The sequence below is a fragment of the Neoarius graeffei genome (genome assembly GCF_027579695.1).
Source record: "Neoarius graeffei isolate fNeoGra1 chromosome 18 unlocalized genomic scaffold, fNeoGra1.pri SUPER_18_unloc_1, whole genome shotgun sequence".
NCBI classification, from domain to species: domain Eukaryota; kingdom Metazoa; phylum Chordata; class Actinopteri; order Siluriformes; family Ariidae; genus Neoarius; species Neoarius graeffei.
In genome coordinates, this window is record NW_026869982.1 from 1,295,001 (window position 1) to 1,314,192 (window position 19,192).

General features: G+C 45.6%; 31 non-coding genes and 43 pseudogenes across 31 annotated transcripts in view; all 74 read right to left on the reverse strand.

Annotated features, from left to right (window-relative positions):
• LOC132877590 (5S ribosomal RNA) overlaps window positions 1–118 on the reverse strand; it is a 119-nt gene extending 1 nt beyond the window's left edge. The window contains exon 1 of the ribosomal RNA XR_009653264.1: window positions 1–118. This exon is cut by the window's left edge and continues 1 nt beyond it. This is a non-coding gene — a ribosomal RNA (5S ribosomal RNA).
• Window positions 119–235: 117 nt separating this feature from the next.
• Window positions 236–354, reverse strand: LOC132877591 (5S ribosomal RNA). The gene has a single exon (XR_009653265.1). It is a non-coding gene; the product is annotated as a 5S ribosomal RNA (ribosomal RNA).
• A 117-nt stretch (window positions 355–471) lies between these two features.
• On the reverse strand, window positions 472–590 carry LOC132881358 (5S ribosomal RNA; annotated as a pseudogene).
• Window positions 591–704: 114 nt separating this feature from the next.
• Window positions 705–823, reverse strand: LOC132878545 (5S ribosomal RNA; annotated as a pseudogene).
• Window positions 824–945: 122 nt separating this feature from the next.
• Window positions 946–1,064, reverse strand: LOC132876697 (5S ribosomal RNA). The gene has a single exon (XR_009652404.1). It is a non-coding gene; the product is annotated as a 5S ribosomal RNA (ribosomal RNA).
• A 112-nt stretch (window positions 1,065–1,176) lies between these two features.
• On the reverse strand, window positions 1,177–1,295 carry LOC132881149 (5S ribosomal RNA; annotated as a pseudogene).
• Window positions 1,296–1,419: 124 nt separating this feature from the next.
• LOC132876825 (5S ribosomal RNA) lies at window positions 1,420–1,538 on the reverse strand. The gene has a single exon (XR_009652525.1). It is a non-coding gene; the product is annotated as a 5S ribosomal RNA (ribosomal RNA).
• A 112-nt stretch (window positions 1,539–1,650) lies between these two features.
• LOC132881150 (5S ribosomal RNA) lies at window positions 1,651–1,769 on the reverse strand (annotated as a pseudogene).
• A 114-nt stretch (window positions 1,770–1,883) lies between these two features.
• Window positions 1,884–2,002, reverse strand: LOC132880098 (5S ribosomal RNA; annotated as a pseudogene).
• A 112-nt stretch (window positions 2,003–2,114) lies between these two features.
• Window positions 2,115–2,233, reverse strand: LOC132879954 (5S ribosomal RNA; annotated as a pseudogene).
• A 112-nt stretch (window positions 2,234–2,345) lies between these two features.
• Window positions 2,346–2,464, reverse strand: LOC132878547 (5S ribosomal RNA; annotated as a pseudogene).
• A 122-nt stretch (window positions 2,465–2,586) lies between these two features.
• On the reverse strand, window positions 2,587–2,705 carry LOC132876284 (5S ribosomal RNA). Its single transcript, XR_009652009.1, has one exon. It is a non-coding gene; the product is annotated as a 5S ribosomal RNA (ribosomal RNA).
• Window positions 2,706–3,145: 440 nt separating this feature from the next.
• LOC132878129 (5S ribosomal RNA) lies at window positions 3,146–3,264 on the reverse strand. The gene has a single exon (XR_009653699.1). It is a non-coding gene; the product is annotated as a 5S ribosomal RNA (ribosomal RNA).
• A 122-nt stretch (window positions 3,265–3,386) lies between these two features.
• LOC132878642 (5S ribosomal RNA) lies at window positions 3,387–3,505 on the reverse strand (annotated as a pseudogene).
• Window positions 3,506–3,622: 117 nt separating this feature from the next.
• Window positions 3,623–3,741, reverse strand: LOC132879803 (5S ribosomal RNA; annotated as a pseudogene).
• A 112-nt stretch (window positions 3,742–3,853) lies between these two features.
• LOC132878548 (5S ribosomal RNA) lies at window positions 3,854–3,972 on the reverse strand (annotated as a pseudogene).
• Window positions 3,973–4,089: 117 nt separating this feature from the next.
• Window positions 4,090–4,208, reverse strand: LOC132881151 (5S ribosomal RNA; annotated as a pseudogene).
• A 199-nt stretch (window positions 4,209–4,407) lies between these two features.
• LOC132877592 (5S ribosomal RNA) lies at window positions 4,408–4,526 on the reverse strand. Its single transcript, XR_009653266.1, has one exon. It is a non-coding gene; the product is annotated as a 5S ribosomal RNA (ribosomal RNA).
• A 122-nt stretch (window positions 4,527–4,648) lies between these two features.
• On the reverse strand, window positions 4,649–4,767 carry LOC132877593 (5S ribosomal RNA). The gene has a single exon (XR_009653267.1). It is a non-coding gene; the product is annotated as a 5S ribosomal RNA (ribosomal RNA).
• Window positions 4,768–4,889: 122 nt separating this feature from the next.
• LOC132878299 (5S ribosomal RNA) lies at window positions 4,890–5,008 on the reverse strand (annotated as a pseudogene).
• Window positions 5,009–5,130: 122 nt separating this feature from the next.
• LOC132877883 (5S ribosomal RNA) lies at window positions 5,131–5,249 on the reverse strand. Its single transcript, XR_009653544.1, has one exon. It is a non-coding gene; the product is annotated as a 5S ribosomal RNA (ribosomal RNA).
• A 117-nt stretch (window positions 5,250–5,366) lies between these two features.
• On the reverse strand, window positions 5,367–5,485 carry LOC132879804 (5S ribosomal RNA; annotated as a pseudogene).
• A 112-nt stretch (window positions 5,486–5,597) lies between these two features.
• On the reverse strand, window positions 5,598–5,716 carry LOC132877594 (5S ribosomal RNA). Its single transcript, XR_009653268.1, has one exon. It is a non-coding gene; the product is annotated as a 5S ribosomal RNA (ribosomal RNA).
• Window positions 5,717–5,843: 127 nt separating this feature from the next.
• On the reverse strand, window positions 5,844–5,962 carry LOC132877595 (5S ribosomal RNA). Its single transcript, XR_009653269.1, has one exon. It is a non-coding gene; the product is annotated as a 5S ribosomal RNA (ribosomal RNA).
• Window positions 5,963–6,084: 122 nt separating this feature from the next.
• LOC132879531 (5S ribosomal RNA) lies at window positions 6,085–6,203 on the reverse strand (annotated as a pseudogene).
• A 122-nt stretch (window positions 6,204–6,325) lies between these two features.
• On the reverse strand, window positions 6,326–6,444 carry LOC132877596 (5S ribosomal RNA). Its single transcript, XR_009653270.1, has one exon. It is a non-coding gene; the product is annotated as a 5S ribosomal RNA (ribosomal RNA).
• Window positions 6,445–6,561: 117 nt separating this feature from the next.
• Window positions 6,562–6,680, reverse strand: LOC132877598 (5S ribosomal RNA). Its single transcript, XR_009653272.1, has one exon. It is a non-coding gene; the product is annotated as a 5S ribosomal RNA (ribosomal RNA).
• A 117-nt stretch (window positions 6,681–6,797) lies between these two features.
• LOC132881359 (5S ribosomal RNA) lies at window positions 6,798–6,916 on the reverse strand (annotated as a pseudogene).
• A 114-nt stretch (window positions 6,917–7,030) lies between these two features.
• Window positions 7,031–7,149, reverse strand: LOC132878549 (5S ribosomal RNA; annotated as a pseudogene).
• A 122-nt stretch (window positions 7,150–7,271) lies between these two features.
• On the reverse strand, window positions 7,272–7,390 carry LOC132876698 (5S ribosomal RNA). The gene has a single exon (XR_009652405.1). It is a non-coding gene; the product is annotated as a 5S ribosomal RNA (ribosomal RNA).
• Window positions 7,391–7,507: 117 nt separating this feature from the next.
• On the reverse strand, window positions 7,508–7,626 carry LOC132881152 (5S ribosomal RNA; annotated as a pseudogene).
• A 214-nt stretch (window positions 7,627–7,840) lies between these two features.
• LOC132878878 (5S ribosomal RNA) lies at window positions 7,841–7,959 on the reverse strand (annotated as a pseudogene).
• Window positions 7,960–8,201: 242 nt separating this feature from the next.
• On the reverse strand, window positions 8,202–8,320 carry LOC132878879 (5S ribosomal RNA; annotated as a pseudogene).
• A 738-nt stretch (window positions 8,321–9,058) lies between these two features.
• On the reverse strand, window positions 9,059–9,177 carry LOC132877599 (5S ribosomal RNA). The gene has a single exon (XR_009653273.1). It is a non-coding gene; the product is annotated as a 5S ribosomal RNA (ribosomal RNA).
• A 117-nt stretch (window positions 9,178–9,294) lies between these two features.
• On the reverse strand, window positions 9,295–9,413 carry LOC132876699 (5S ribosomal RNA). The gene has a single exon (XR_009652406.1). It is a non-coding gene; the product is annotated as a 5S ribosomal RNA (ribosomal RNA).
• A 112-nt stretch (window positions 9,414–9,525) lies between these two features.
• Window positions 9,526–9,644, reverse strand: LOC132881153 (5S ribosomal RNA; annotated as a pseudogene).
• Window positions 9,645–9,768: 124 nt separating this feature from the next.
• On the reverse strand, window positions 9,769–9,887 carry LOC132879377 (5S ribosomal RNA; annotated as a pseudogene).
• Window positions 9,888–10,009: 122 nt separating this feature from the next.
• On the reverse strand, window positions 10,010–10,128 carry LOC132876700 (5S ribosomal RNA). Its single transcript, XR_009652407.1, has one exon. It is a non-coding gene; the product is annotated as a 5S ribosomal RNA (ribosomal RNA).
• Window positions 10,129–10,240: 112 nt separating this feature from the next.
• LOC132881154 (5S ribosomal RNA) lies at window positions 10,241–10,359 on the reverse strand (annotated as a pseudogene).
• A 114-nt stretch (window positions 10,360–10,473) lies between these two features.
• LOC132879378 (5S ribosomal RNA) lies at window positions 10,474–10,592 on the reverse strand (annotated as a pseudogene).
• A 122-nt stretch (window positions 10,593–10,714) lies between these two features.
• On the reverse strand, window positions 10,715–10,833 carry LOC132876702 (5S ribosomal RNA). The gene has a single exon (XR_009652409.1). It is a non-coding gene; the product is annotated as a 5S ribosomal RNA (ribosomal RNA).
• A 112-nt stretch (window positions 10,834–10,945) lies between these two features.
• Window positions 10,946–11,064, reverse strand: LOC132881155 (5S ribosomal RNA; annotated as a pseudogene).
• Window positions 11,065–11,188: 124 nt separating this feature from the next.
• Window positions 11,189–11,307, reverse strand: LOC132876826 (5S ribosomal RNA). The gene has a single exon (XR_009652527.1). It is a non-coding gene; the product is annotated as a 5S ribosomal RNA (ribosomal RNA).
• A 112-nt stretch (window positions 11,308–11,419) lies between these two features.
• On the reverse strand, window positions 11,420–11,538 carry LOC132881157 (5S ribosomal RNA; annotated as a pseudogene).
• Window positions 11,539–11,652: 114 nt separating this feature from the next.
• Window positions 11,653–11,771, reverse strand: LOC132880099 (5S ribosomal RNA; annotated as a pseudogene).
• Window positions 11,772–11,883: 112 nt separating this feature from the next.
• Window positions 11,884–12,002, reverse strand: LOC132879955 (5S ribosomal RNA; annotated as a pseudogene).
• Window positions 12,003–12,114: 112 nt separating this feature from the next.
• Window positions 12,115–12,233, reverse strand: LOC132878550 (5S ribosomal RNA; annotated as a pseudogene).
• Window positions 12,234–12,355: 122 nt separating this feature from the next.
• LOC132876295 (5S ribosomal RNA) lies at window positions 12,356–12,474 on the reverse strand. Its single transcript, XR_009652020.1, has one exon. It is a non-coding gene; the product is annotated as a 5S ribosomal RNA (ribosomal RNA).
• A 440-nt stretch (window positions 12,475–12,914) lies between these two features.
• On the reverse strand, window positions 12,915–13,033 carry LOC132877600 (5S ribosomal RNA). Its single transcript, XR_009653274.1, has one exon. It is a non-coding gene; the product is annotated as a 5S ribosomal RNA (ribosomal RNA).
• Window positions 13,034–13,155: 122 nt separating this feature from the next.
• LOC132878643 (5S ribosomal RNA) lies at window positions 13,156–13,274 on the reverse strand (annotated as a pseudogene).
• A 117-nt stretch (window positions 13,275–13,391) lies between these two features.
• Window positions 13,392–13,510, reverse strand: LOC132879805 (5S ribosomal RNA; annotated as a pseudogene).
• A 112-nt stretch (window positions 13,511–13,622) lies between these two features.
• On the reverse strand, window positions 13,623–13,741 carry LOC132878551 (5S ribosomal RNA; annotated as a pseudogene).
• A 117-nt stretch (window positions 13,742–13,858) lies between these two features.
• On the reverse strand, window positions 13,859–13,977 carry LOC132881158 (5S ribosomal RNA; annotated as a pseudogene).
• Window positions 13,978–14,151: 174 nt separating this feature from the next.
• Window positions 14,152–14,270, reverse strand: LOC132878136 (5S ribosomal RNA; annotated as a pseudogene).
• Window positions 14,271–14,392: 122 nt separating this feature from the next.
• LOC132877601 (5S ribosomal RNA) lies at window positions 14,393–14,511 on the reverse strand. The gene has a single exon (XR_009653275.1). It is a non-coding gene; the product is annotated as a 5S ribosomal RNA (ribosomal RNA).
• Window positions 14,512–14,628: 117 nt separating this feature from the next.
• On the reverse strand, window positions 14,629–14,747 carry LOC132877602 (5S ribosomal RNA). Its single transcript, XR_009653276.1, has one exon. It is a non-coding gene; the product is annotated as a 5S ribosomal RNA (ribosomal RNA).
• Window positions 14,748–14,864: 117 nt separating this feature from the next.
• LOC132881360 (5S ribosomal RNA) lies at window positions 14,865–14,983 on the reverse strand (annotated as a pseudogene).
• A 114-nt stretch (window positions 14,984–15,097) lies between these two features.
• Window positions 15,098–15,216, reverse strand: LOC132878552 (5S ribosomal RNA; annotated as a pseudogene).
• Window positions 15,217–15,338: 122 nt separating this feature from the next.
• LOC132876703 (5S ribosomal RNA) lies at window positions 15,339–15,457 on the reverse strand. The gene has a single exon (XR_009652410.1). It is a non-coding gene; the product is annotated as a 5S ribosomal RNA (ribosomal RNA).
• A 117-nt stretch (window positions 15,458–15,574) lies between these two features.
• On the reverse strand, window positions 15,575–15,693 carry LOC132881159 (5S ribosomal RNA; annotated as a pseudogene).
• A 204-nt stretch (window positions 15,694–15,897) lies between these two features.
• LOC132878137 (5S ribosomal RNA) lies at window positions 15,898–16,016 on the reverse strand (annotated as a pseudogene).
• Window positions 16,017–16,138: 122 nt separating this feature from the next.
• Window positions 16,139–16,257, reverse strand: LOC132877603 (5S ribosomal RNA). The gene has a single exon (XR_009653277.1). It is a non-coding gene; the product is annotated as a 5S ribosomal RNA (ribosomal RNA).
• Window positions 16,258–16,379: 122 nt separating this feature from the next.
• Window positions 16,380–16,498, reverse strand: LOC132878300 (5S ribosomal RNA; annotated as a pseudogene).
• A 122-nt stretch (window positions 16,499–16,620) lies between these two features.
• On the reverse strand, window positions 16,621–16,739 carry LOC132877884 (5S ribosomal RNA). The gene has a single exon (XR_009653545.1). It is a non-coding gene; the product is annotated as a 5S ribosomal RNA (ribosomal RNA).
• A 117-nt stretch (window positions 16,740–16,856) lies between these two features.
• On the reverse strand, window positions 16,857–16,975 carry LOC132879806 (5S ribosomal RNA; annotated as a pseudogene).
• A 112-nt stretch (window positions 16,976–17,087) lies between these two features.
• On the reverse strand, window positions 17,088–17,206 carry LOC132877605 (5S ribosomal RNA). Its single transcript, XR_009653278.1, has one exon. It is a non-coding gene; the product is annotated as a 5S ribosomal RNA (ribosomal RNA).
• Window positions 17,207–17,333: 127 nt separating this feature from the next.
• On the reverse strand, window positions 17,334–17,452 carry LOC132877606 (5S ribosomal RNA). The gene has a single exon (XR_009653279.1). It is a non-coding gene; the product is annotated as a 5S ribosomal RNA (ribosomal RNA).
• Window positions 17,453–17,574: 122 nt separating this feature from the next.
• On the reverse strand, window positions 17,575–17,693 carry LOC132879532 (5S ribosomal RNA; annotated as a pseudogene).
• A 122-nt stretch (window positions 17,694–17,815) lies between these two features.
• LOC132877607 (5S ribosomal RNA) lies at window positions 17,816–17,934 on the reverse strand. The gene has a single exon (XR_009653280.1). It is a non-coding gene; the product is annotated as a 5S ribosomal RNA (ribosomal RNA).
• Window positions 17,935–18,051: 117 nt separating this feature from the next.
• LOC132877608 (5S ribosomal RNA) lies at window positions 18,052–18,170 on the reverse strand. Its single transcript, XR_009653281.1, has one exon. It is a non-coding gene; the product is annotated as a 5S ribosomal RNA (ribosomal RNA).
• A 117-nt stretch (window positions 18,171–18,287) lies between these two features.
• LOC132881361 (5S ribosomal RNA) lies at window positions 18,288–18,406 on the reverse strand (annotated as a pseudogene).
• Window positions 18,407–18,520: 114 nt separating this feature from the next.
• LOC132878554 (5S ribosomal RNA) lies at window positions 18,521–18,639 on the reverse strand (annotated as a pseudogene).
• A 122-nt stretch (window positions 18,640–18,761) lies between these two features.
• LOC132876704 (5S ribosomal RNA) lies at window positions 18,762–18,880 on the reverse strand. The gene has a single exon (XR_009652411.1). It is a non-coding gene; the product is annotated as a 5S ribosomal RNA (ribosomal RNA).
• Window positions 18,881–18,997: 117 nt separating this feature from the next.
• LOC132881160 (5S ribosomal RNA) lies at window positions 18,998–19,116 on the reverse strand (annotated as a pseudogene).
• Window positions 19,117–19,192: the final 76 nt, after the last annotated feature.

Genomic DNA, 19,192 nt, shown 5'->3' on the forward strand with positions numbered 1-19,192 from the left:
GCTTACAGTACCTGGTATTCCTAGGCAGTCTCCCACTCAAGTACTAACCAGGCCCAACTCTGTTTAGCTTCTGAGATCAGACGGGATCAGGCGTTGTCAGAGTGGTTTGGCCATAAGCAACAGTTAGTTGGAAATGTGCCGTTTTTCTTGCCTTGCCTTGCGCCCAGAAGGAAAATTCTTGCCTTGCGAGCAGAAGGAAAATTCAAACAGATTTCTGCTAGAAGACAAAATAAAATGCTTACAGTACCTGGTATTCCTAGGCAGTCTCCCACTCAAGTACTAACCAGGCCCAACTCTGTTTAGCTTCTGAGATCAGACGGGATCAGGCGTTGTCAGAGTGGTTTGGCCATAAGCAACAGTTAGTTGGAAATGTGCCGTTTTTCTTGCCTTGCCTTGCGACCAGAAGGAAAATTCTTGCCTTGCGAGCAGAAGGAAAATTCAAACAGATTTCTGCAAGAAGACAAAATAAAATGCTTACAGTACCTGGTATTACTAGGCAGTCTCCCACTCAAGTACTAAACAGGCCCAACTCTGTTTAGCTTCTCAGATCAGACAGGATCAGGCATTGTCAGAGTGGTTTGGACATAAGCAATAGTCTGGAAATGTGCCGTTTTTCTTGCCTTGCCTTGCGATCAGAAGGAAAATTCTTGCCTTGCGACCAGAAGGAAAATTCAAACAGATTTCTGCAAGAAGACAAAATAAAATGCTTACAGTACCTGGTATTCCTAGGCAGTCTCCCACTCAAGTACTAACCAGGCCCAACTCTGTTTAGCTTCTGACATCAGACGGGATCAGGCGTTGTCAGAGTGGTTTGGCCATAAGCAACAGTTAGTTGGAAATGTGCCGTTTTTCTTGCCTTGCCTTGCCTTGCGCCCAGAAGGAAAATTCTTGCCTTGCGAGCAGAAGGAAAATTCAAACAGATTTCTGCTAGAAGACAAAATAAAATGCTTACAGTACCTGGTATTCCTAGGCAGTCTCCCACTCAAGTACTAACCAGGCCCAACTCTGTTTAGCTTCTGAGATCAGACGGGATCAGGCGTTGTCAGAGTGGTTTGGCCGTAAGCAACAGCTTGTTGGAAATGTGCCGTTTTTCTTGCCTTGCGATCAGAAGGAAAATTCTTGCCTTGCGACCAGAAGGAAAATTCAAACAGATTTCTGCAAGAAGACAAAATAAAATGCTTACAGTACCTGGTATTCCTAGGCAGTCTCACACTCAAGTACTAACCAGGCCCAACTCTGTTTAGCTTCTCAGATCAGACAGGATCAGGCATTGTCAGAGTGGTTTGGACGTAAACAACAGTCTGGAAATGTGTGCCTTGCCTTGCCTTGCCTTGCCTTGCCTTGCGCCCAGAAGGAAAATTCTTGCCTTGCGAGCAGAAGGAAAATTCAAACAGATTTCTGCAAGAAGACAAAATAAAATGCTTACAGTACCTGGTATTCCTAGGCAGTCTCCCACTCAAGTACTAACCAGGCCCAACTCTGTTTAGCTTCTGAGATCAGACGGGATCAGGCGTTCTCAGAGTGGTTTGGCCGTAAGCAACAGCTTGTTGGAAATGTGCCGTTTTTCTTGCCTTGCGATCAGAAGGAAAATTCTTGCCTTGCGACCAGAAGGAAAATTCAAACAGATTTCTGCAAGAAGACAAAATAAAATGCTTACAGTACCTGGTATTCCTAGGCAGTCTCACACTCAAGTACTAACCAGGCCCAACTCTGTTTAGCTTCTCAGATCAGACAGGATCAGGCATTGTCAGAGTGGTTTGGACGTAAACAACAGTCTGGAAATGTGTGCCTTGCCTTGCCTTGCCTTGCGCCCAGAAGGAAAATTCTTGCCTTGCGAGCAGAAGGAAAATTCAAACAGATTTCTGCAAGAAGACAAAATAAAATGCTTACAGTACCTGGTATTCCTAGGCAGTCTCCCACTCAAGTACTAACCAGGCAAAACTCTGTTTAGCTTCTGAAATCAGACGGGATCAGGCATTGTCAGAGTGGTTTGGCCGTGAGCAACAGCTTGTTGGAAATGTGCCGTTTTTCTTGCCTTGCGATCAGAAGGAAAATTCTTGCCTTGCGAGCAGAAGGAAAATTCAAACAGATTTCTGCAAGAAGACAAAATAAAATGCTTACAGTACCTGGTATTACTAGGCAGTCTCCCACTCAAGTACTAAACAGGCCCAACTCTGTTTAGTTTCTGAGATCTGACAGGATCAGGCGTTGTTAGAGTGGTTTGGCCGTAAGCAACAGCTTGTTGGAAATGTGCCATTTTTCTTGCCTTGCGATCAGAAGGAAAATTCTTGCCTTGCGACCAGAAGGAAAATTCAAACAGATTTCTGCAAGAAGACAAAATAAAATGCTTACAGTACCTGGTATTCCTAGGCAGTCTCCCACTCAAGTACTAACCAGGCCCAACTCTGTTTAGCTTCTGACATCAGACGGGATCAGGCGTTGTCAGAGTGGTTTGGCCATAAGCAACAGTTAGTTGGAAATGTGCCGTTTTTCTTGCCTTGCCTTGCCTTGCGCCCAGAAGGAAAATTCTTGCCTTGCGAGCAGAAGGAAAATTCAAACAGATTTCTGCTAGAAGACAAAATAAAATGCTTACAGTACCTGGTATTCCTAGGCAGTCTCCCACTCAAGTACTACCCAGGCCCAACTCTGTTTAGCTTCTGAGATCAGACGGGATCAGGCGTTGTCAGAGTGGTTTGGCCGTAAGCAACAGTTAGTTGGAAATGTGCCGTTTTTCTTGCCTTGCCTTGCGACCAGAAGGAAAATTCTTGCCTTGCGAGCAGAAGGAAAATTCAAACAGATTTCTGCAAGGAGACAAAATAAAATGCTTACAGTACCTGGTATTCCTAGGCAGTCTCACACTCAAGTACTAACCAGGCCCAACTCTGTTTAGCGTCTCAGATCAGACAGGATCAGGCATTGTCAGAGTGGTTTGGACGTAAACAACAGTCTGGAAATGTGCGCCTTGCCTTGCCTTGCCTTGCCTTGCCTTGCCTTGCCTTGCCTTGCCTTGCCTTGCCTTGCCTTGCCTTGCCTTGCCTTGCCTTGCCTTGCCTTGCCTTGCCTTGCCTTGCGCCCAGAAGGAAAATTCTTGCCTTGCGAGCAGAAGGAAAATTCAAACAGATTTCTGCAAGAAGACAAAATAAAATGCTTACAGCACCTGGTATTCCTAGGCAGTCTCCCACTCAAGTACTAACCAGGCCCAACTCTGTTTAGCTTCTGAGATCAGACGGGATCAGGCGTTGTCAGAGTGGTTTGGCCATAAGCAACAGTTAGTTGGAAATGTGCCGTTTTTCTTGCCTTGCCTTGCCTTGCGCCCAGAAGGAAAATTCTTGCCTTGCGAGCAGAAGGAAAATTCAAACAGATTTCTGCAAGAAGACAAAATAAAATGCTCACAGTACCTGGTATTCCTAGGCAGTCTCCCACTCAAGTACTAACCAGGCCCAACTCTGTTTAGCTTCTGAGATCAGACAGGATCAGGCGTTGTCAGAGTGGTTTGGCCATAAGCAACAGTTAGTTGGAAATGTGCCGTTTTTCTTGCCTTGCCTTGCGACCAGAAGGAAAATTCTTGCCTTGCGAGCAGAAGGAAAATTCAAACAGATTTCTGCAAGAAGACAAAATAAAATGCTTACAGTACCTGGTATTACTAGGCAGTCTCCCACTCAAGTACTAAACAGGCCCAACTCTGTTTAGTTTCTGAGATCTGACAGGATCAGGCGTTGTCAGAGTGGTTTGGCCGTAAGCAACAGCTTGTTGGAAATGTGCCATTTTTCTTGCCTTGCGATCAGAAGGAAAATTCTTGCCTTGCGACCAGAAGGAAAATTCAAACAGATTTCTGCAAGAAGACAAAATAAAATGCTTACAGTACCTGGTATTCCTAGGCAGTCTCCCACTCAAGTACTAACCAGGCCCAACTCTGTTTAGCTTCTGACATCAGACGGGATCAGGCGTTGTCAGAGTGGTTTGGCCATAAGCAACAGTTAGTTGGAAATGTGCCGTTTTTCTTGCCTTGCCTTGCGCCCAGAAGGAAAATTCTTGCCTTGCGAGCAGAAGGAAAATTCAAACAGATTTCTGCAAGGAGACAAAATAAAATGCTTACAGTACCTGGTATTCCTAGGCAGTCTCACACTCAAGTACTAACCAGGCCCAACTCTGTTTAGCTTCTCAGATCAGACAGGATCAGGCATTGTCAGAGTGGTTTGGACGTAAACAACAGTCTGGAAATGTGCGCCTTGCCTTGCCTTGCCTTGCCTTGCCTTGCCTTGCCTTGCCTTGCCTTGCCTTGCCTTGCCTTGCCTTGCCTTGCCTTGCCTTGCCTTGCCTTGCCTTGCCTTGCGCCCAGAAGGAAAATTCTTGCCTTGCGAGCAGAAGGAAAATTCAAACAGATTTCTGCAAGAAGACAAAATAAAATGCTTACAGTACCTGGTATTCCTAGGCAGTCTCCCACTCAAGTACTAACCAGGCCCAACTCTGTTTAGCTTCTGAGATCAGACGGGATCAGGCGTTGTCAGAGTGGTTTGGCCATAAGCAACAGTTAGTTGGAAATGTGTCGTTTTTCTTGCCTTGCCTTGCCTTGCGCCCAGAAGGAAAATTCTTGCCTTGCGAGCAGAAGGAAAATTCAAACAGATTTCTGCTAGAAGACAAAATAAAATGCTTACAGTACCTGGTATTCCTAGGCAGTCTCCCACTCAAGTACTAACCAGGCCCAACTCTGTTTAGCTTCTGAGATCAGACGGGATCAGGCGTTGTCAGAGTGGTTTGGCCATAAGCAACAGTTAGTTGGAAATGTGCCGTTTTTCTTGCCTTGCCTTGCCTTGCGACCAGAAGGAAAATTCTTGCCTTGCGAGCAGAAGGAAAATTCAAACAGATTTCTGCAAGAAGACAAAATAAAATGCTTACAGTACCTGGTATTCCTAGGCAGTCTCCCACTCAAGTACTAACCAGGCCTAACTCTGTTTAGCTTCTGAGATCAGACGGGATCAGGCGTTGTCAGAGTGGTTTGGCCATAAGCAACAGTGAGTTGGAAATGTGCCGTTTTTCTTGCCTTGCCTTGCCTTGCGCCCAGAAGGAAAATTCTTGCCTTGCGAGCAGAAGGAAAATTCAAACAGATTTCTGCTAGAAGACAAAATAAAATGCTTACAGTACCTGGTATTCCTAGGCAGTCTCCCACTCAAGTACTATCCAGGCCCAACTCTGTTTAGCTTCTGAGATCAGACGGGATCAGGCGTTGTCAGAGTGGTTTGGCCATAAGCAGCAGTTAGTTGGAAATGTGCCGTTTTTCTTGCCTTGCCTTGCGACCAGAAGGAAAATTCTTGCCTTGCGAGCAGAAGGAAAATTCAAACAGATTTCTGCAAGAAGACAAAATAAAATGCTTACAGTACCTGGTATTACTAGGCAGTCTCCCACTCAAGTACTAAACAGGCCCAACTCTGTTTAGTTTCTGAGATCTGACAGGATCAGGCGTTGTCAGAGTGGTTTGGCCGTAAGCAACAGCTTGTTGGAAATGTGCCATTTTTCTTGCCTTGCGCCCAGAAGGAAAATTCTTGCCTTGCGACCAGAAGGAAAATTCAAACAGATTTCTGCTAGAAGACAAAATAAAATGCTTACAGTACCTGGTATTCCTAGGCAGTCTCCCACTCAAGTACTAACCAGGCCCAACTCTGTTTAGCTTCTGAGATCAGACGGGATCAGGCGTTGTCAGAGTGGTTTGGCCATAAGCAACAGTTAGTTGGAAATGTGCCGTTTTTCTTGCCTTGCCTTGCCTTGCCTTGCGCCCAGAAGGAAAATTCTTGCCTTGCGAGCAGAAGGAAAATTCAAACAGATTTCTGCAAGAAGACAAAATAAAATGCTTACAGTACCTGGTATTCCTAGGCAGTCTCCCACTCAAGTACTAACCAGGCCCAACTCTGTTTAGCTTCTGAGATCAGACGGGATCAGGCGTTGTCAGAGTGGTTTGGCCATAAGCAACAGTTAGTTGGAAATGTGCCGTTTTTCTTGCCTTGCCTTGCCTTGCGCCCAGAAGGAAAATTCTTGCCTTGCGAGCAGAAGGAAAATTCAAACAGATTTCTGCTAGAAGACAAAATAAAATGCTTACAGTACCTGGTATTCCTATTCAGTCTCCCACTCAAGTACTAACCAGGCCCAACTCTGTTTAGTTTCTGAGATCAGACGGGATCAGGCGATGTCAGAGTGGTTTGGCCATAAGCAACAGTTAGTTGGAAATGTGCCGTTTTTCTTGCCTTGCCTTGCCTTGCGCCCAGAAGGAAAATTCTTGCCTTGCGAGCAGAAGGAAAATTCAAACAGATTTCTGCAAGAAGACAAAATAAAATGCTTACAGTACCTGGTATTCCTAGGCAGTCTCCCACTCAAGTACTAACCAGGCCCAACTCTGTTTAGCTTCTGAGATCAGACGGGATCAGGCGTTGTCAGAGTGGTTTGGCCATAAGCAACAGTTAGTTGGAAATGTGCCGTTTTTCTTGCCTTGCCTTGCGCCCAGAAGGAAAATTCTTGCCTTGCGAGCAGAAGGAAAATTCAAACAGATTTCTGCTAGAAGACAAAATAAAATGCTTACAGTACCTGGTATTCCTAGGCAGTCTCCCACTCAAGTACTAACCAGGCCCAACTCTGTTTAGCTTCTGAGATCAGACGGGATCAGGCGTTGTCAGAGTGGTTTGGCCATAAGCAACAGTTAGTTGGAAATGTGCCGTTTTTCTTGCCTTGCCTTGCGACCAGAAGGAAAATTCTTGCCTTGCGAGCAGAAGGAAAATTCAAACAGATTTCTGCAAGAAGACAAAATAAAATGCTTACAGTACCTGGTATTACTAGGCAGTCTCCCACTCAAGTACTAAACAGGCCCAACTCTGTTTAGCTTCTCAGATCAGACAGGATCAGGCATTGTCAGAGTGGTTTGGACATAAGCAATAGTCTGGAAATGTGCCGTTTTTCTTGCCTTGCCTTGCGATCAGAAGGAAAATTCTTGCCTTGCGACCAGAAGGAAAATTCAAACAGATTTCTGCAAGAAGACAAAATAAAATGCTTACAGTACCTGGTATTCCTAGGCAGTCTCCCACTCAAGTACTAACCAGGCCCAACTCTGTTTAGCTTCTGACATCAGACGGGATCAGGCGTTGTCAGAGTGGTTTGGCCATAAGCAACAGTTAGTTGGAAATGTGCCGTTTTTCTTGCCTTGCCTTGCCTTGCGCCCAGAAGGAAAATTCTTGCCTTGCGAGCAGAAGGAAAATTCAAACAGATTTCTGCTAGAAGACAAAATAAAATGCTTACAGTACCTGGTATTCCTAGGCAGTCTCCCACTCAAGTACTAACCAGGCCCAACTCTGTTTAGCTTCTGAGATCAGACGGGATCAGGCGTTGTCAGAGTGGTTTGGCCGTAAGCAACAGTTAGTTGGAAATGTGCCGTTTTTCTTGCCTTGCCTTGCGACCAGAAGGAAAATTCTTGCCTTGCGAGCAGAAGGAAAATTCAAACAGATTTCTGCAAGGAGACAAAATAAAATGCTTACAGTACCTGGTATTCCTAGGCAGTCTCACACTCAAGTACTAACCAGGCCCAACTCTGTTTAGCTTCTCAGATCAGACAGGATCAGGCATTGTCAGAGTGGTTTGGACGTAAACAACAGTCTGGAAATGTGCGCCTTGCCTTGCCTTGCCTTGCCTTGCCTTGCCTTGCCTTGCCTTGCCTTGCCTTGCCTTGCCTTGCCTTGCCTTGCCTTGCCTTGCCTTGCCTTGCCTTGCCTTGCCTTGCCTTGCCTTGCGCCCAGAAGGAAAATTCTTGCCTTGCGAGCAGAAGGAAAATTCAAACAGATTTCTGCAAGAAGACAAAATAAAATGCTTACAGTACCTGGTATTCCTAGGCAGTCTCCCACTCAAGTACTAACCAGGCCCAACTCTGTTTAGCTTCTGAGATCAGACAGGATCAGACGTTGTCAGAGTGGTTTGGCCATAAGCAACAGTTAGTTGGAAATGTGCCATTTTTCTTGCCTTGCCTTGCGCCCAGAAGGAAAATTCTTGCCTTGCGAGCAGAAGGAAAATTCAAACAGATTTCTGCAAGGAGACAAAATAAAATGCTTACAGTACTTGGTATTCCTAGGCAGTCTCACACTCAAGTACTAACCAGGCCCAACTCTGTTTAGCTTCTCAGATCAGACAGGATCAGGCATTGTCGATTTCTGCAAGAAGACAAAATAAAATGCTTACAGTACCTGGTATTCCTAGGCAGTCTCCCACTCAAGTACTAACCAGGCCCAACTCTGTTTAGCTTCTGAGATCAGACAGGATCAGACGTTGTCAGAGTGGTTTGGCCATAAGCAACAGTTAGTTGGAAATGTGCCGTTTTTCTTGCCTTGCCTTGCGCCCAGAAGGAAAATTCTTGCCTTGCGAGCAGAAGGAAAATTCAAACAGATTTCTGCAAGGAGACAAAATAAAATGCTTACAGTACTTGGTATTCCTAGGCAGTCTCACACTCAAGTACTAACCAGGCCCAACTCTGTTTAGCTTCTCAGATCAGACAGGATCAGGCATTGTCAGAGTGGTTTGGACGTAAACAACAGTCTGGAAATGTGCGCCTTGCCTTGCCTTGCCTTGCCTTGCCTTGCCTTGCCTTGCCTTGCCTTGCCTTGCCTTGCCTTGCCTTGCCTTGCCTTGCCTTGCCTTGCCTTGCCTTGCCTTGCCTTGCGCCCAGAAGGAAAATTCTTGCCTTGCGAGCAGAAGGAAAATTCAAACAGATTTCTGCAAGGAGACAAAATAAAATGCTTACAGTACTTGGTATTCCTAGGCAGTCTCACACTCAAGTACTAACCAGGCCCAACTCTGTTTAGCTTCTCAGATCAGACAGGATCAGGCATTGTCAGAGTGGTTTGGACGTAAACAACAGTCTGGAAATGTGCGCCTTGCCTTGCCTTGCCTTGCCTTGCCTTGCCTTGCCTTGCCTTGCCTTGCCTTGCCTTGCCTTGCCTTGCCTTGCCTTGCCTTGCGCCCAGAAGGAAAATTCTTGCCTTGCGAGCAGAAGGAAAATTCAAACAGATTTCTGCAAGAAGACAAAATAAAATGCTTACAGTACCTGGTATTCCTAGGCAGTCTCCCACTCAAGTACTAACCAGGCCCAACTCTGTTTAGCTTCTGAGATCAGACGGGATCAGGCGTTGTCAGAGTGGTTTGGCCATAAGCAACAGTTAGTTGGAAATGTGCCGTTTTTCTTGCCTTGCCTTGCGCCCAGAAGGAAAATTCTTGCCTTGCGAGCAGAAGGAAAATTCAAACAGATTTCTGCTAGAAGACAAAATAAAATGCTTACAGTACCTGGTATTCCTAGGCAGTCTCCCACTCAAGTACTAACCAGGCCCAACTCTGTTTAGCTTCTGAGATCAGACGGGATCAGGCGTTGTCAGAGTGGTTTGGCCGTAAGCAACAGCTTGTTGGAAATGTGCCGTTTTTCTTGCCTTGCGATCAGAAGGAAAATTCTTGCCTTGCGACCAGAAGGAAAATTCAAACAGATTTCTGCAAGAAGACAAAATAAAATGCTTACAGTACCTGGTATTCCTAGGCAGTCTCACACTCAAGTACTAACCAGGCCCAACTCTGTTTAGCTTCTCAGATCAGACAGGATCAGGCATTGTCAGAGTGGTTTGGACGTAAACAACAGTCTGGAAATGTGTGCCTTGCCTTGCCTTGCCTTGCCTTGCCTTGCGCCCAGAAGGAAAATTCTTGCCTTGCGAGCAGAAGGAAAATTCAAACAGATTTCTGCAAGAAGACAAAATAAAATGCTTACAGTACCTGGTATTCCTAGGCAGTCTCCCACTCAAGTACTAACCAGGCCCAACTCTGTTTAGCTTCTGAAATCAGACGGGATCAGGCATTGTCAGAGTGGTTTGGCCGTGAGCAACAGTTTGCTGGAAATGTGCCGTTTTTCTTGCCTTGCCTTGCCTTGCGCCCAGAAGGAAAATTATTGCCTTGCGAGCAGAAGGAAAATTCAAACAGATTTCTGCAAGAAGACAAAATAAAATGCTTACAGTACCTGGTATTCCTAGGCAGTCTCCCACTCAAGTACTAACCAGGCCCAACTCTGTTTAGCTTCTGAGATCAGACGGGATCAGGCGTTGTCAGAGTGGTTTGGCCGTAAGCAACAGCTTGTTGGAAATGTGCCGTTTTTCTTGCCTTGCGATCAGAAGGAAAATTCTTGCCTTGCGACCAGAAGGAAAATTCAAACAGATTTCTGCAAGAAGACAAAATAAAATGCTTACAGTACCTGGTATTCCTAGGCAGTCTCACACTCAAGTACTAACCAGGCCCAACTCTGTTTAGCTTCTCAGATCAGACAGGATCAGGCATTGTCAGAGTGGTTTGGACGTAAACAACAGTCTGGAAATGTGTGCCTTGCCTTGCCTTGCCTTGCGCCCAGAAGGAAAAATCTTGCCTTGCGAGCAGAAGGAAAATTCAAACAGATTTCTGCAAGAAGACAAAATAAAATGCTTACAGTACCTGGTATTCCTAGGCAGTCTCCCACTCAAGTACTAACCAGGCCCAACTCTGTTTAGCTTCTGAAATCAGACGGGATCAGGCATTGTCAGAGTGGTTTGGCCGTGAGCAACAGTTTGCTGGAAATGTGCCGTTTTTCTTGCCTTGCCTTGCCTTGCGCCCAGAAGGAAAATTATTGCCTTGCGAGCAGAAGGAAAATTCAAACAGATTTCTGCAAGAAGACAAAATAAAATGCTTACAGTACCTGGTATTCCTAGGCAGTCTCCCACTCAAGTACTAACCAGGCCCAACTCTGTTTAGCTTCTGAGATCAGACGGGATCAGGCGTTGTCAGAGTGGTTTGGCCGTAAGCAACAGCTTGTTGGAAATGTGCCGTTTTTCTTGCCTTGCGATCAGAAGGAAAATTCTTGCCTTGCGACCAGAAGGAAAATTCAAACAGATTTCTGCAAGAAGACAAAATAAAATGCTTACAGTACCTGGTATTCCTAGGCAGTCTCACACTCAAGTACTAACCAGGCCCAACTCTGTTTAGCTTCTCAGATCAGACAGGATCAGGCATTGTCAGAGTGGTTTGGACGTAAACAACAGTCTGGAAATGTGTGCCTTGCCTTGCCTTGCCTTGCCTTGCCTTGCGCCCAGAAGGAAAATTCTTGCCTTGCGAGCAGAAGGAAAATTCAAACAGATTTCTGCAAGAAGACAAAATAAAATGCTTACAGTACCTGGTATTCCTAGGCAGTCTCCCACTCAAGTACTAACCAGGCCCAACTCTGTTTAGCTTCTGAGATCAGACGGGATCAGGCGTTCTCAGAGTGGTTTGGCCGTAAGCAACAGCTTGTTGGAAATGTGCCGTTTTTCTTGCCTTGCGATCAGAAGGAAAATTCTTGCCTTGCGACCAGAAGGAAAATTCAAACAGATTTCTGCAAGAAGACAAAATAAAATGCTTACAGTACCTGGTATTCCTAGGCAGTCTCACACTCAAGTACTAACCAGGCCCAACTCTGTTTAGCTTCTCAGATCAGACAGGATCAGGCATTGTCAGAGTGGTTTGGACGTAAACAACAGTCTGGAAATGTGTGCCTTGCCTTGCCTTGCCTTGCGCCCAGAAGGAAAATTCTTGCCTTGCGAGCAGAAGGAAAATTCAAACAGATTTCTGCAAGAAGACAAAATAAAATGCTTACAGTACCTGGTATTCCTAGGCAGTCTCCCACTCAAGTACTAACCAGGCAAAACTCTGTTTAGCTTCTGAAATCAGACGGGATCAGGCATTGTCAGAGTGGTTTGGCCGTGAGCAACAGCTTGTTGGAAATGTGCCGTTTTTCTTGCCTTGCGATCAGAAGGAAAATTCTTGCCTTGCGAGCAGAAGGAAAATTCAAACAGATTTCTGCAAGAAGACAAAATAAAATGCTTACAGTACCTGGTATTACTAGGCAGTCTCCCACTCAAGTACTAAACAGGCCCAACTCTGTTTAGTTTCTGAGATCTGACAGGATCAGGCGTTGTTAGAGTGGTTTGGCCGTAAGCAACAGCTTGTTGGAAATGTGCCATTTTTCTTGCCTTGCGATCAGAAGGAAAATTCTTGCCTTGCGACCAGAAGGAAAATTCAAACAGATTTCTGCAAGAAGACAAAATAAAATGCTTACAGTACCTGGTATTCCTAGGCAGTCTCCCACTCAAGTACTAACCAGGCCCAACTCTGTTTAGCTTCTGACATCAGACGGGATCAGGCGTTGTCAGAGTGGTTTGGCCATAAGCAACAGTTAGTTGGAAATGTGCCGTTTTTCTTGCCTTGCCTTGCCTTGCGCCCAGAAGGAAAATTCTTGCCTTGCGAGCAGAAGGAAAATTCAAACAGATTTCTGCTAGAAGACAAAATAAAATGCTTACAGTACCTGGTATTCCTAGGCAGTCTCCCACTCAAGTACTACCCAGGCCCAACTCTGTTTAGCTTCTGAGATCAGACGGGATCAGGCGTTGTCAGAGTGGTTTGGCCGTAAGCAACAGTTAGTTGGAAATGTGCCGTTTTTCTTGCCTTGCCTTGCGACCAGAAGGAAAATTCTTGCCTTGCGAGCAGAAGGAAAATTCAAACAGATTTCTGCAAGGAGACAAAATAAAATGCTTACAGTACCTGGTATTCCTAGGCAGTCTCACACTCAAGTACTAACCAGGCCCAACTCTGTTTAGCGTCTCAGATCAGAGAGGATCAGGCATTGTCAGAGTGGTTTGGACGTAAACAACAGTCTGGAAATGTGCGCCTTGCCTTGCCTTGCCTTGCCTTGCCTTGCCTTGCCTTGCCTTGCCTTGCCTTGCCTTGCCTTGCCTTGCCTTGCCTTGCCTTGCCTTGCCTTGCCTTGCCTTGCCTTGCGCCCAGAAGGAAAATTCTTGCCTTGCGAGCAGAAGGAAAATTCAAACAGATTTCTGCAAGAAGACAAAATAAAATGCTTACAGTACCTGGTATTCCTAGGCAGTCTCCCACTCAAGTACTAACCAGGCCCAACTCTGTTTAGCTTCTGAGATCAGACGGGATCAGGCGTTGTCAGAGTGGTTTGGCCATAAGCAACAGTTAGTTGGAAATGTGCCGTTTTTCTTGCCTTGCCTTGCCTTGCGCCCAGAAGGAAAATTCTTGCCTTGCGAGCAGAAGGAAAATTCAAACAGATTTCTGCAAGAAGACAAAATAAAATGCTCACAGTACCTGGTATTCCTAGGCAGTCTCCCACTCAAGTACTAACCAGGCCCAACTCTGTTTAGCTTCTGAGATCAGACAGGATCAGGCGTTGTCAGAGTGGTTTGGCCATAAGCAACAGTTAGTTGGAAATGTGCCGTTTTTCTTGCCTTGCCTTGCGACCAGAAGGAAAATTCTTGCCTTGCGAGCAGAAGGAAAATTCAAACAGATTTCTGCAAGAAGACAAAATAAAATGCTTACAGTACCTGGTATTACTAGGCAGTCTCCCACTCAAGTACTAAACAGGCCCAACTCTGTTTAGTTTCTGAGATCTGACAGGATCAGGCGTTGTCAGAGTGGTTTGGCCGTAAGCAACAGCTTGTTGGAAATGTGCCATTTTTCTTGCCTTGCGATCAGAAGGAAAATTCTTGCCTTGCGACCAGAAGGAAAATTCAAACAGATTTCTGCAAGAAGACAAAATAAAATGCTTACAGTACCTGGTATTCCTAGGCAGTCTCCCACTCAAGTACTAACCAGGCCCAACTCTGTTTAGCTTCTGACATCAGACGGGATCAGGCGTTGTCAGAGTGGTTTGGCCATAAGCAACAGTTAGTTGGAAATGTGCCGTTTTTCTTGCCTTGCCTTGCGCCCAGAAGGAAAATTCTTGCCTTGCGAGCAGAAGGAAAATTCAAACAGATTTCTGCAAGGAGACAAAATAAAATGCTTACAGTACCTGGTATTCCTAGGCAGTCTCACACTCAAGTACTAACCAGGCCCAACTCTGTTTAGCTTCTCAGATCAGACAGGATCAGGCATTGTCAGAGTGGTTTGGACGTAAACAACAGTCTGGAAATGTGCGCCTTGCCTTGCCTTGCCTTGCCTTGCCTTGCCTTGCCTTGCCTTGCCTTGCCTTGCCTTGCCTTGCCTTGCCTTGCCTTGCGCCCAGAAGGAAAATTCTTGCCTTGCGAGCAGAAGGAAAATTCAAACAGATTTCTGCAAGAAGACAAAATAAAATGCTTACAGTACCTGGTATTCCTAGGCAGTCTCCCACTCAAGTACTAACCAGGCCCAACTCTGTTTAGCTTCTGAGATCAGACGGGATCAGGCGTTGTCAGAGTGGTTTGGCCATGAGCAACAGTTAGTTGGAAATGTGTCGTTTTTCTTGCCTTGCCTTGCCTTGCGCCCAGAAGGAAAATTCTTGCCTTGCGAGCAGAAGGAAAATTCAAACAGATTTCTGCAAGAAGACAAAATAAAATGCTTACAGTACCTGGTATTCCTAGGCAGTCTCCCACTCAAGTACTAACCAGGCCCAACTCTGTTTAGCTTCTGAGATCAGACGGGATCAGGCGTTGTCAGAGTGGTTTGGCCATAAGCAACAGTTAGTTGGAAATGTGCCGTTTTTCTTGCCTTGCCTTGCGCCCAGAAGGAAAATTCTTGCCTTGCGAGCAGAAGGAAAATTCAAACAGATTTCTGCTAGAAGACAAAATAAAATGCTTACAGTACCTGGTATTCCTAGGCAGTCTCCCACTCAAGTACTAACCAGGCCCAACTCTGTTTAGCTTCTGAGATCAGACGGGATCAGGCGTTGTCAGAGTGGTTTGGCCATAAGCAACAGTTAGTTGGAAATGTGCCGTTTTTCTTGCCTTGCCTTGCGACCAGAAGGAAAATTCTTGCCTTGCGAGCAGAAGGAAAATTCAAACAGATTTCTGCAAGAAGACAAAATAAAATGCTTACAGTACCTGGTATTACTAGGCAGTCTCCCACTCAAGTACTAAACAGGCCCAACTCTGTTTAGCTTCTCAGATCAGACAGGATCAGGCATTGTCAGAGTGGTTTGGACATAAGCAATAGTCTGGAAATGTGCCGTTTTTCTTGCCTTGCCTTGCGATCAGAAGGAAAATTCTTGCCTTGCGACCAGAAGGAAAATTCAAACAGATTTCTGCAAGAAGACAAAATAAAATGCTTACAGTACCTGGTATTCCTAGGCAGTCTCCCACTCAAGTACTAACCAGGCCCAACTCTGTTTAGCTTCTGACATCAGACGGGATCAGGCGTTGTCAGAGTGGTTTGGCCATAAGCAACAGTTAGTTGGAAATGTGCCGTTTTTCTTGCCTTGCCTTGCCTTGCGCCCAGAAGGAAAATTCTTGCCTTGCGAGCAGAAGGAAAATTCAAACAGATTTCTGCTAGAAGACAAAATAAAATGCTTACAGTACCTGGTATTCCTAGGCAGTCTCCCACTCAAGTACTAACCAGGCCCAACTCTGTTTAGCTTCTGAGATCAGACGGGATCAGGCGTTGTCAGAGTGGTTTGGCCGTAAGCAACAGTTAGTTGGAAATGTGCCGTTTTTCTTGCCTTGCCTTGCGACCAGAAGGAAAATTCTTGCCTTGCGAGCAGAAGGAAAATTCAAACAGATTTCTGCAAGGAGACAAAATAAAATGCTTACAGTACCTGGTATTCCTAGGCAGTCTCACACTCAAGTACTAACCAGGCCCAACTCTGTTTAGCTTCTCAGATCAGACAGGATCAGGCATTGTCAGAGTGGTTTGGACGTAAACAACAGTCTGGAAATGTGCGCCTTGCCTTGCCTTGCCTTGCCTTGCCTTGCCTTGCCTTGCCTTGCCTTGCCTTGCCTTGCCTTGCCTTGCCTTGCCTTGCCTTGCCTTGCCTTGCCTTGCCTTGCCTTGCGCCCAGAAGGAAAATTCTTGCCTTGCGAGCAGAAGGAAAATTCAAACAGATTTCTGCAAGAAGACAAAATAAAATGCTTACAGTACCTGGTATTCCTAGGCAGTCTCCCACTCAAGTACTAACCAGGCCCAACTCTGTTTAGCTTCTGAGATCAGACGGGATCAGGCGTTGTCAGAGTGGTTTGGCCATGAGCAACAGTTAGTTGGAAATGTGTCGTTTTTCTTGCCTTGCCTTGCCTTGCGCCCAGAAGGAAAATTCTTGCCTTGCGAGCAGAAGGAAAATTCAAACAGATTTCTGCTAGAAGACAAAATAAAATGCTTACAGTACCTGGTATTCCTAGGCAGTCTCCCACTCAAGTACTAACCAGGCCCAACTCTGTTTAGCTTCTGAGATCAGACGGGATCAGGCGTTGTCAGAGTGGTTTGGCCATAAGCAACAGTTAGTTGGAAATGTGCCGTTTTTCTTGCCTTGCCTTGCCTTGCGACCAGAAGGAAAATTCTTGCCTTGCGAGCAGAAGGAAAATTCAAACAGATTTCTGCAAGAAGACAAAATAAAATGCTTACAGTACCTGGTATTCCTAGGCAGTCTCCCACTCAAGTACTAACCAGGCCTAACTCTGTTTAGCTTCTGAGATCAGACGGGATCAGGCGTTGTCAGAGTGGTTTGGCCATAAGCAACAGTGAGTTGGAAATGTGCCGTTTTTCTTGCCTTGCCTTGCCTTGCGCCCAGAAGGAAAATTCTTGCCTTGCGAGCAGAAGGAAAATTCAAACAGATTTCTGCTAGAAGACAAAATAAAATGCTTACAGTACCTGGTATTCCTAGGCAGTCTCCCACTCAAGTACTATCCAGGCCCAACTCTGTTTAGCTTCTGAGATCAGACGGGATCAGGCGTTGTCAGAGTGGTTTGGCCATAAGCAGCAGTTAGTTGGAAATGTGCCGTTTTTCTTGCCTTGCCTTGCGACCAGAAGGAAAATTCTTGCCTTGCGAGCAGAAGGAAAATTCAAACAGATTTCTGCAAGAAGACAAAATAAAATGCTTACAGTACCTGGTATTACTAGGCAGTCTCCCACTCAAGTACTAAACAGGCCCAACTCTGTTTAGTTTCTGAGATCTGACAGGATCAGGCGTTGTCAGAGTGGTTTGGCCGTAAGCAACAGCTTGTTGGAAATGTGCCATTTTTCTTGCCTTGCGCCCAGAAGGAAAATTCTTGCCTTGCGACCAGAAGGAAAATTCAAACAGATTTCTGCTAGAAGACAAAATAAAATGCTTACAGTACCTGGTATTCCTAGGCAGTCTCCCACTCAAGTACTAACCAGGCCCAACTCTGTTTAGCTTCTGAGATCAGACGGGATCAGGCGTTGTCAGAGTGGTTTGGCCATAAGCAACAGTTAGTTGGAAATGTGCCGTTTTTCTTGCCTTGCCTTGCCTTGCCTTGCGCCCAGAAGGAAAATTCTTGCCTTGCGAGCAGAAGGAAAATTCAAACAGATTTCTGCAAGAAGACAAAATAAAATGCTTACAGTACCTGGTATTCCTAGGCAGTCTCCCACTCAAGTACTAACCAGGCCCAACTCTGTTTAGCTTCTGAGATCAGACGGGATCAGGCGTTGTCAGAGTGGTTTGGCCATAAGCAACAGTTAGTTGGAAATGTGCCGTTTTTCTTGCCTTGCCTTGCCTTGCGCCCAGAAGGAAAATTCTTGCCTTGCGAGCAGAAGGAAAATTCAAACAGATTTCTGCTAGAAGACAAAATAAAATGCTTACAGTACCTGGTATTCCTATTCAGTCTCCCACTCAAGTACTAACCAGGCCCAACTCTGTTTAGTTTCTGAGATCAGACGGGATCAGGCGATGTCAGAGTGGTTTGGCCATAAGCAACAGTTAGTTGGAAATGTGCCGTTTTTCTTGCCTTGCCTTGCCTTGCGCCCAGAAGGAAAATTCTTGCCTTGCGAGCAGAAGGAAAATTCAAACAGATTTCTGCAAGAAGACAAAATAAAATGCTTACAGTACCTGGTATTCCTAGGCAGTCTCCCACTCAAGTACTAACCAGGCCCAACTCTGTTTAGCTTCTGAGATCAGACGGGATCAGGCGTTGTCAGAGTGGTTTGGCCATAAGCAACAGTTAGTTGGAAATGTGCCGTTTTTCTTGCCTTGCCTTGCGCCCAGAAGGAAAATTCTTGCCTTGCGAGCAGAAGGAAAATTCAAACAGATTTCTGCTAGAAGACAAAATAAAATGCTTACAGTACCTGGTATTCCTAGGCAGTCTCCCACTCAAGTACTAACCAGGCCCAACTCTGTTTAGCTTCTGAGATCAGACGGGATCAGGCGTTGTCAGAGTGGTTTGGCCATAAGCAACAGTTAGTTGGAAATGTGCCGTTTTTCTTGCCTTGCCTTGCGACCAGAAGGAAAATTCTTGCCTTGCGAGCAGAAGGAAAATTCAAACAGATTTCTGCAAGAAGACAAAATAAAATGCTTACAGTACCTGGTATTACTAGGCAGTCTCCCACTCAAGTACTAAACAGGCCCAACTCTGTTTAGCTTCTCAGATCAGACAGGATCAGGCATTGTCAGAGTGGTTTGGACATAAGCAATAGTCTGGAAATGTGCCGTTTTTCTTGCCTTGCCTTGCGATCAGAAGGAAAATTCTTGCCTTGCGACCAGAAGGAAAATTCAAACAGATTTCTGCAAGAAGACAAAATAAAATGCTTACAGTACCTGGTATTCCTAGGCAGTCTCCCACTCAAGTACTAACCAGGCCCAACTCTGTTTAGCTTCTGACATCAGACGGGATCAGGCGTTGTCAGAGTGGTTTGGCCATAAGCAACAGTTAGTTGGAAATGTGCCGTTTTTCTTGCCTTGCCTTGCCTTGCGCCCAGAAGGAAAATTCTTGCCTTGCGAGCAGAAGGAAAATTCAAACAGATTTCTGCTAGAAGACAAAATAAAATGCTTACAGTACCTGGTATTCCTAGGCAGTCTCCCACTCAAGTACTAACCAGGCCCAACTCTGTTTAGCTTCTGAGATCAGACGGGATCAGGCGTTGTCAGAGTGGTTTGGCCGTAAGCAACAGTTAGTTGGAAATGTGCCGTTTTTCTTGCCTTGCCTTGCGACCAGAAGGAAAATTCTTGCCTTGCGAGCAGAAGGAAAATTCAAACAGATTTCTGCAAGGAGACAAAATAAAATGCTTACAGTACCTGGTATTCCTAGGCAGTCTCACACTCAAGTACTAACCAGGCCCAACTCTGTTTAGCTTCTCAGATCAGACAGGATCAGGCATTGTCAGAGTGGTTTGGACGTAAACAACAGTCTGGAAATGTGCGCCTTGCCTTGCCTTGCCTTGCCTTGCCTTGCCTTGCCTTGCCTTGCCTTGCCTTGCC